Here is an 8,485-nt window from a genome sequence, read left to right on the forward strand (position 1 = left end):
GTCATCGATGCCACCATGACGCCAGATAGCCACCTCCTCCTGCGCGAGTCCATCTACACGCATCGGGCGCCGAGTCTCCGCTGCACCACGCCGTCGAGATCCGACGTCTTCGATGCGGAGGAGGAAACATCGCTCCACCTCTGGGCGCATCGCCGGCCACCTGCCGCGATGTCGTGCAAGTCCAGCTCTGGGAAAGCACGCAGGGAATCACGATCTTCAAGACGACGCCCTCAGAAGGGGAAGCAGTGTCACGCCATCGTCTGGTCCTGCACCGCAGGTCCTAGGCTTTCACCCGAAGAAAGTGACCCGAGAGCGGAGGAGGTTGGAGAACTCCACGACGGCCCCCAGGAGGAGAGCGACATCCGCAGACACCGCGCCATCGACTTTCGCCCGGAGTAACCCTACCTCCGCACCCTCACGCTGCCGGGCGAGGATGGGGGAATCCCAGCGCCGCCAGCATGCGAACCCACTGGCCCAAGCACCTCTTGCGCGGCGGCGGCGCCATCACCACGCACAACCACCAACCTCACCGCCAGTCGAAGCTAACGGGCCAGATCGGCCGAGCCCGCCATGGCCAGATCTGAAACCTCGGGACGCCGTCGCGTCGAGGCAGCCACGAGCAGCCGGCAGCCCATCACCAGCGAGAGGACGAGGACGCCGCGCCGGGCAGCCGCCACACTGGCTTCCCCATCTATTTCCACAAGCCAAACACGCTATCAAGGAAAAAGGGATATGGATATGAATTTTCTCTACAAGGAACATCCTTTAGTTTGTCACACAAACCCACAAGTAGAAATTGCAGCCTTAAAGTTGCCAGCATCAACCACAAGTCCACAACTGTTAACTGTTTACATCCACTGAGAAACACACTAATAGACAATCTTGGCTGGGTTTGTTTAATGTTCCTCTATCTTCTTCAGGTCCTTCATACTTGTTCTGTCACACACTAGCAAAAGGAAAAAGAAACAAGTGTTCGGGAGATGAATCACAAGTAATGGCACATATGTGTATATGGTGAAAAAATCAGTCTCCAATATCTACTATGAAGTATACTTTTTTAATGTATATATATACAAAGCAGGAAATTTAGTCTCCAATAATTATTTGCTTAATGTAGAAATTTAATTGTTTCATGTAAATTCCTCTCTTGAGTTAGGAGGAGGTGGCACGTAGAGTTTCTTCTGTCACGCTTTTCACCAGAAACATTCAGAGGGGAAAAACTTGCTCGATCATGTCGTTGCGGAGGCACTCATCATGTTCAACTGATCCTGGGCCGCCCGCCATCTACCACCAATGCTCTCTCTCTCTCTCTCTCTCTCTCTCTCTCTCTCTCTCCTTTACAGTGTTTGTATCGATTCTTGATATATACTAAAAAGTTAAAAACACTTATGGTACATGAGCAGCCTGTTGAAACCACCTGTTGGCCATGCCCTAAGTCGATTTTATAGATTGTCCTTTTGTGCAGATTTTTTTTTTGGAGTCCTTTTAGTCAGATATTAGTCTATCTGTAGACTAGTTGCACAAGAAGTAGCAGAGGCTTAGTGGTTAGCACAAGTTGAGTGATTGAAGGAAGGTCGCAGGTTCGAATCCTGGTACTTTTTTGTAAAAACGTACTAGTATCTGACAGGTGGGGGCCTACACAATTAAGTGAGGCAGAGCGTGAGCCCACTTGCCATGTTTGATGTGCCATGTAGGCAGAGTTAAGAAATGTACCCGAAACTCAAGTTCTGTGACTAACTTGTATTATTTTTCAATTGTATGATGTATGAATCTGTACCACCGTGCAAGTTCATGTACCCTAGGTGTATTTAACTCTATACTAAAAGTCTGTGTTCATTATAAAAGGACAGGTATCAAAATCAATCACCGCATTTTTACTGAGACAGTGAGACAAAATGTTCCGGACACGTGCACTTCCGATCCTAGGATCGGTTATGGCACGATGACTGAATTCAGTTAAGTACAACACATGATCTATGCAACAATCATGCGAAACGGGATAACCAACTACATCACACCATCTCAACTTCTCCTTTCGCCACCACGTTCGCAGCCACATCTGCATCTCTGTCGTCCTCGATGGCAGCCCCAATAGCTTGCTCCTCTTTCCGGGTGTAAACTTGAGGGAGTTTTCTGAGCCATTCGATCACCTGATATTTGATGCCCACCTTGTATATGATCCAGCCAATCTGGTACGCTCCGATCAACAAGGACATGCCACTCCCCACCTGCGAACACCGAGGATAGATGTAACTCATCATCATTCAACTCTTGATATTGATCAAACAAGGAACCATCGACCCCTCCTTACCAAATGAAGAATCTTCTCTGCATCCCAAGGGTTGCGCTTATGTTGTATGAAATCGGTCAACCGGTAGATGCTGATGGATGTCTCGACTGATTTCATGAGCAGATCGCGGAGCAAGTGTTGAGTGTCCCCATTCTCCTTTATCTGTGCCGAAAGTGTGTAGTTTGACAAAATTAATATTTCCGCCCCCTCTTGCATTTCTCATGTATACTGCGCTATGCTTTGATTTCATACCTGGGCAAGTAGAAGCACACATGCCTCCAGAAAGACTAAGAATGATGATGGTTTGAACCGCAATAGTGTGCCAAGCATGATCTTTTGGGATAACCATGCCACGACAGAGCAAGAAAACTCCGGACGCCATTAGGGTTGCCATGCCGATAATCTGCAGAATGTGATGAGGAAACTATTGTTCAGACATTTGGGATGTATCCAGTCCCGACCTCTGGTGCTAACGTATTAGGAACGACCAATTTTTGTACTTATGCTACTCAAAGCATGTCCAAATTCTACTTACGCTATGGGAACTGTATAAAAAGGGACTATATATGACAAACTTACAAATATAATGTGTTATTTAGAGGATATCTTACCCTTGGCTTGGCCCAAGCTTTGTGATCCATTTTGAGATGAGTCGTGATAGCATAGGAGAGAAGGAAGAAGCCCAATAAGCACACCAACCCAAACATTTCAGATCCCTCGGTGTGAACAGCGTGATATGCTGTGATGAACAGCTTGGAACAGCTGACCGACTTGGCTGCTAGGGAGAATTTGAGGAAGACTAACTCGCCGTCGGCATTGTATGCTGAATCCATGAACCTGAAATTTGCGCAGGTTCGAGAAGGGCACACTCAGATACATGATAAGCTCAGCATGTTCGAGAAGAAGGAACGACTTGAGGACTAATCCCCATTGTTAAAACATGTAATTCATACTCACGTCTGTTGGATGCAAAGAGCAAGAGCGGCAATGTTGACGATGACGTTCACGGCCATCCTCCCGGCAACAGCTCCGGCCACCATTTTAGCAGATCCTGAGAGGGAGCGAAGGAGAGCGGAGAAGAGCAGGATCATTCGCATGCAAATGCAATCAGCAGTCTCAAGCTTGGAGAAGAGAAAGAGCAGGTGGAAGCGGGGAGCGGAGAAGAGCAGGATGATTCCCAAATGCAGTTGCAAGCTCGGATTCACGTACCTGTGGCGCGCCGGCAGGAGCAGGACTGGTGGTGCGGAGCAGCAGCAAGCAGGGAGCGACGAGCCCTGTGAAGATGAGCGTCCCATCTACATGCCTGCAACTTAAATAGAGAGCTTTTGACAAATGAGGCCCATGCGCGGCCGTCGGATGTGAAACATCCCGTCGCCGGGCCGTCCGATGCTGTGATGACCCATCCTGGGTGCTGTCGACCCAGTTTCTGCTGTTTCGTCTTTGTATATTCCGAGGTTTACCTCTTCAATGATGAGGCGTCGATCCCTCGTACAATGACCACTAAAATACTGGTAGCATGAGGTGCCACGTCCACGAATGCTTGCCTTGTTTTCGCGGTTTCTCACTTACTTTATTTTACACGGAGACGCTTTTTGTGGGCTCAGAGTAGCAACTGCCAGCGACAACGAAGCAGAGGAGGCCACGCACGCAGCGTACATGGGCGGACGGTGGCGAACACCGGGGCGTCCACGGGGATGGGGGGTTGGGCAAGACCGACCAGTTCACCAGTGCCCCCGACCAGCAAGGCCGGCGCGAGGAGCACACGGACCAGTGATTGGGTTTGCTGGAAGACGAACCCGCTGACGTCACAGATTATTACTCAAGATGTTGAAGGCCAGCAAGCACCTACACTCAAGATGTGCACTGACCAGTGATCGCCCGAATTCAACGTTACGAAATAAAGCAAAGTAATCATACTTCAACAATCCGAACATTGGCAAAATAAAATCAATGTCCAAGCGTGTCGGATGCCTCGCTTGCTGGCCAGACGCTATCCCATGCCGCCTTGGTGAATACATTTGTCCACTGTGGACTCGGCAGCGGTGATGCTCGACGTTGTTCTCCTTCTTGAGAGCATTGTCGTGGAGTTTAGGTGTACTAGGCCGTTGTGTGCGCGTGTGTTCAGATCTTTCTGTGTTCCTTGTTGATAGCATAGTCGTGTGCGTTTTACATGTGTCGAGTATTATGGAATCGGCTTTGTAAGAAGGCTACTTCATCATCTTGTATCATTCAACTATGTACTATGTTTGGTTGTTACATACTTTATTATATATAAAGCGGGACGAAATCTCGTTTCGACGGAAGAAGCAAAGCAGCAGGGAGCGAAGAGAGGTGTGGAGACGAAGGCCCCCTGTTTTCTCTTTTTGATTGGGATGAAACACCCCGCGTTTAAATAGAAGCCACACCGCCCGCTTGAAATAAGTGGGTTAGCTATCTAAAAATAATAATCTACAACGAAAATAGAAGCCATGCTGCCCTGCGTCCCGTGGCCTTTGACAAATGAAACCGAGTTGTGAGCGGGTGCCTCCACGTTGGCGGGCGTCCGACGCGGCACTGCTGCGTCCTGACCGCCCCCACCAGCTATCGCGTCTTTCGCATTCCTAGTTTTATTCCCTAAAAAAGAGAATTCCTAATTTTATTATTATATAGTCATATGGATCTCAACTCCACCCAACGCATTTTCATCTTAGAAAATGGACCCACCTAATGCGCTACGCTATAGCAGCAGCAACAACAACAACGAGAACAAGGGTGATATCATCAGCTTCCGGGGGCAAAGAAAAAGCACGTCGCCGAGTATTTCTTCCACGTTACGCAGACGTTTATATCTCGAAGGAGACTTTTTCTGGTGGTCGTCCCAGACGACCTAGGATTCGGCTACAACCGCCAAAAAAACACAGAGGGGCACGCGTCGCGCTCCTACTCGCGCTATACGCTGCCCACGGGGGTTGGAGCGAGACCGACCAGTGCCAAGTGGTCGATCGGCGAACCCAAACTGATGACACGGCACGCGCCCCGCTGCCGACGTGTGGGTTGGAGCGAGACCGGCGAGTGCCGCCAGGTCGGCGAATCCTCCTGCCGCAACGAGCGCAAGGCGCACGTGAGCAGAGCTCCCGTTCAGATAAGATAGGCCGGTTGGGTAGAAATTTTCTTAACTTGCGTAAGCATATATATACGCTCGTATGACGGCTGGCTGACTGGCTGGCTACTGTTCGTTGAGACAAATCGATAAGAGCATCTACAGCCGGACTCAGCAAATCGCGCCCCTTAAATACTCGTGGACATACCCGGTCACGTCCGTGGGCATTGACCGGGCACCCCTCAAATAATGTAATCCACATCCGGATCTTTATTAGCATATTCCAAATCCATACAAACTCATGCAACTACGTCGATGCACACGCGTCGTTCGGCTACTCCATCACTACTAACTAAACATGCCACATTGGACTATCAAAATTTGGCATGTTTGGCTATGGTGGAGTTCATCCACGGCTGCCTTTGCCCTTTCCCGGCGCCCTTCCCGTCCTTCTCGCGGAAGTATTGGTCGAAGACGCAGTACGGATCGAGCCGAATTTGCACGTCGCCGGAGCTATCCTCGCCGTCACTGTTCGCCTACTCCTCCTTCGGTGGCAGTCAGGCCATGGCACGGACCGCCCGATTCTGCTCTCGGGCGAGGGCATGCGTGTTCCTCCGCTGCCGTTTCTTCACAATGCGTGTGCGGATGTCTTCCTCCTTGCGGCCGCTAGCGCCGCCGCGATACGGGCTTCAGCGGCCCTTATCCTCTCCTTCCCACAATGGGCCGCCTAGTCCCAGTGGGTCTCATAGTCTGCCCGACCGGTGATGGAGAAGGAGGGGGATTCCAGCGGCCGGGACAGCGAGGAACCAGCCCCGGAGGACCCGAGCGCCAGGTGAGCCGAAGCTATGGGGTCGCGATGGACAGATCCGTCTGTCGGCCAGGCGGTGTCCTCTCGGGAGCGGGGGAGTGCGATGCGGACAGCCATTGCCTCCTCCAACCCCCACAGGATGACACCCCATTCTACGGATCCAGACTGGTCGGAGTCTGATCTGCTGCCTGCAATGGCGGAGAAGGCCGGAAACCACCAGAGGTGAGCTCGTGTAGCGAAGGGAAGTGGGGGAAGGAGTGGAGTGAAGTGTCTAGGGTTTGCTCCAGCGAGCGGATGGGGACTAATATATGTGGGGTCGGGTGGGCCAGCATGGGCAGGGTCCGACGTGGCGGGCGTGCCCGGGGGGCGTTTGAGGCCCGTTTGAGGCGCCCATCTGGTCAATTTTTCGTGACCAGTCAATTACCGGGTGGGCCGCCCGGGCTTTTGAGGAGGGTTTGGGGAGCCCAGCAGTAGATGCTCTAAGGGCATCTCCAATGTTGACCCATAAATTCCTTCCGACATCTGTTGGCGGACATGGGACCAGTCTGCGGACGCAGATGCCGGAGGCAGCCACCCAATGATATCCTGTAGATGTCCACCAGTAAAGGGCAATTTATAAAATTTAAATAAAAGTTCAATACATAGCGTGTCGTGGATCACACCAGTGTTGGCCTGCAATGGGCCCATTTGGGTGTTGGCATGCTGCGTGCCGGTCTGGGTGTAGTCACGCAGCGTTCCGATCTGCGTGTAGTTGCCGGATTGGGTGGGATTAGAGTCTTCCACCTTCCCGTCCTCATAGACACCTCCTCCTCTGCCTTCGTCGTGAATGATGTCTAGCATCTCCGGTTCACCATCGTAGGCCGCCACCCCCCCCCCCACACACACTTTAGTCATACATGCGAACAACATGCAGGCATCCCATTTGCTCCATGCCCGCCGTCCGTGCTCGGACAAGCTGCGGCGAAGAACACTCTGAGAAGAGCATAGGCGTAGGGTTGACGTCGAAGATAAACGACACAGTGGCAGATGTAGGGAATTGCCTACCTGACTGCTTCACGGCGTAGTAGTACAGAGCCATGTAATGCTCCGGCCATGGCGGCGTCTGTGAAGGAAATATGCCCTAGAGGCAATAATAAAGTTGTTATTTATATTTCCTTATATCATGATAAATGATTATTATTCATGCTAGAATTGTATTAACTGGAAACTTAGTACATGTGTGAATACATAGACAAACAGAGTGTGCCTCTAGTTAACTAGCTCGTTAATCAAAGATGGTTAAGTTTCCTAGCCATAGACATGAGTTGCCATTTGATGAACGGGATCATATCATTAGAGAATGATGTGATTGACTTGACCCATCCGTTAGCTTAGCACTATGATCGTTTAGTTTATTGTTATTGTGTTCTTCATAACTTATACATGTTCCTATGACTATGAGATTATGCAACTCCCGAATACTGGAGGGACACTTAGTGTGCTATCAAACGTCACAGCGTAAGTGGGTGATTATAAAGATGCTCTACAAGTGTCTCCGATGGTGTTTGTTGAGTTGGCATAGATCGAGATTAGGATTTGTCACTCCGATTGTCGGAGAGGTATCTCTGGGCCCTCTCGGTAATGCACATCACTATAAGCCTTGCAAGCAATGTGACTAATGAGTTAGTTATGGGATGATGCATTACGGAACGAGTAAAGAGACTTGCCGGTAACGAGATTGAACTAGGTATGATGATACCGACGATCGAATCTTGGGCAAGTAACATACGGATGACAAAGGGAACAACGTATGTTGTTATGCGGTTTGACCGATAAAGATCTTCGTAGAATATGTAGGAACCAATATGAGCATCCTGGTTCCACTATTGGTTATTGAACGGAGATGAGCCTCGGTCATGTCTACATAGTTCTCGAACCCGTAGGGTCCGCACGCTTAACGTTCTATGAGGATTGGTATTATGAGTTTATGTGTTTTGATGTACCGAAGGTAGTTCGGAGTCCCGGATGAGATCACGGACATGAGAGGAGTCTCGAAGAGGTCGAGACATAAATATTGATATATTGGATGACTATTTTAGGACACCGGAATGGTTTCGAGGTGAATCGGGTATTTAACGGAGTACCGGGGGTTACCGGAACCCCCCGGGGGGTTATTGGGCCTTCATGGGCCTTAGTGGAAGAGAGGAGGAGGCGGCCGGGTGGAGGCGCGCGCCCCCCAAGCCCCATCCGAATTGGGGGGGGGGGCGCTTTCCTTCTCTCCCTCTTCCCCTTTCCTTCCCCTCCTAGTTGGACTAGGAAAAGGGGGGCC

At 50.5% G+C, this 8,485-nt stretch overlaps 1 pseudogene; it reads right to left on the reverse strand.

Annotated features, from left to right (window-relative positions):
• Nucleotides 1–542: 542 nt before the first annotated feature.
• LOC147961661 (uncharacterized) lies at nucleotides 543–3,330 on the reverse strand (annotated as a pseudogene).
• Between the last annotated feature and the right edge of the window lie 5,155 nt (nucleotides 3,331–8,485).

Source organism: Triticum urartu, chromosome 7A, assembly GCF_056163025.1.
Source record: "Triticum urartu cultivar PI428250 chromosome 7A, HENAU_Tu73, whole genome shotgun sequence".
NCBI lineage: Eukaryota > Viridiplantae > Streptophyta > Magnoliopsida > Poales > Poaceae > Triticum > Triticum urartu.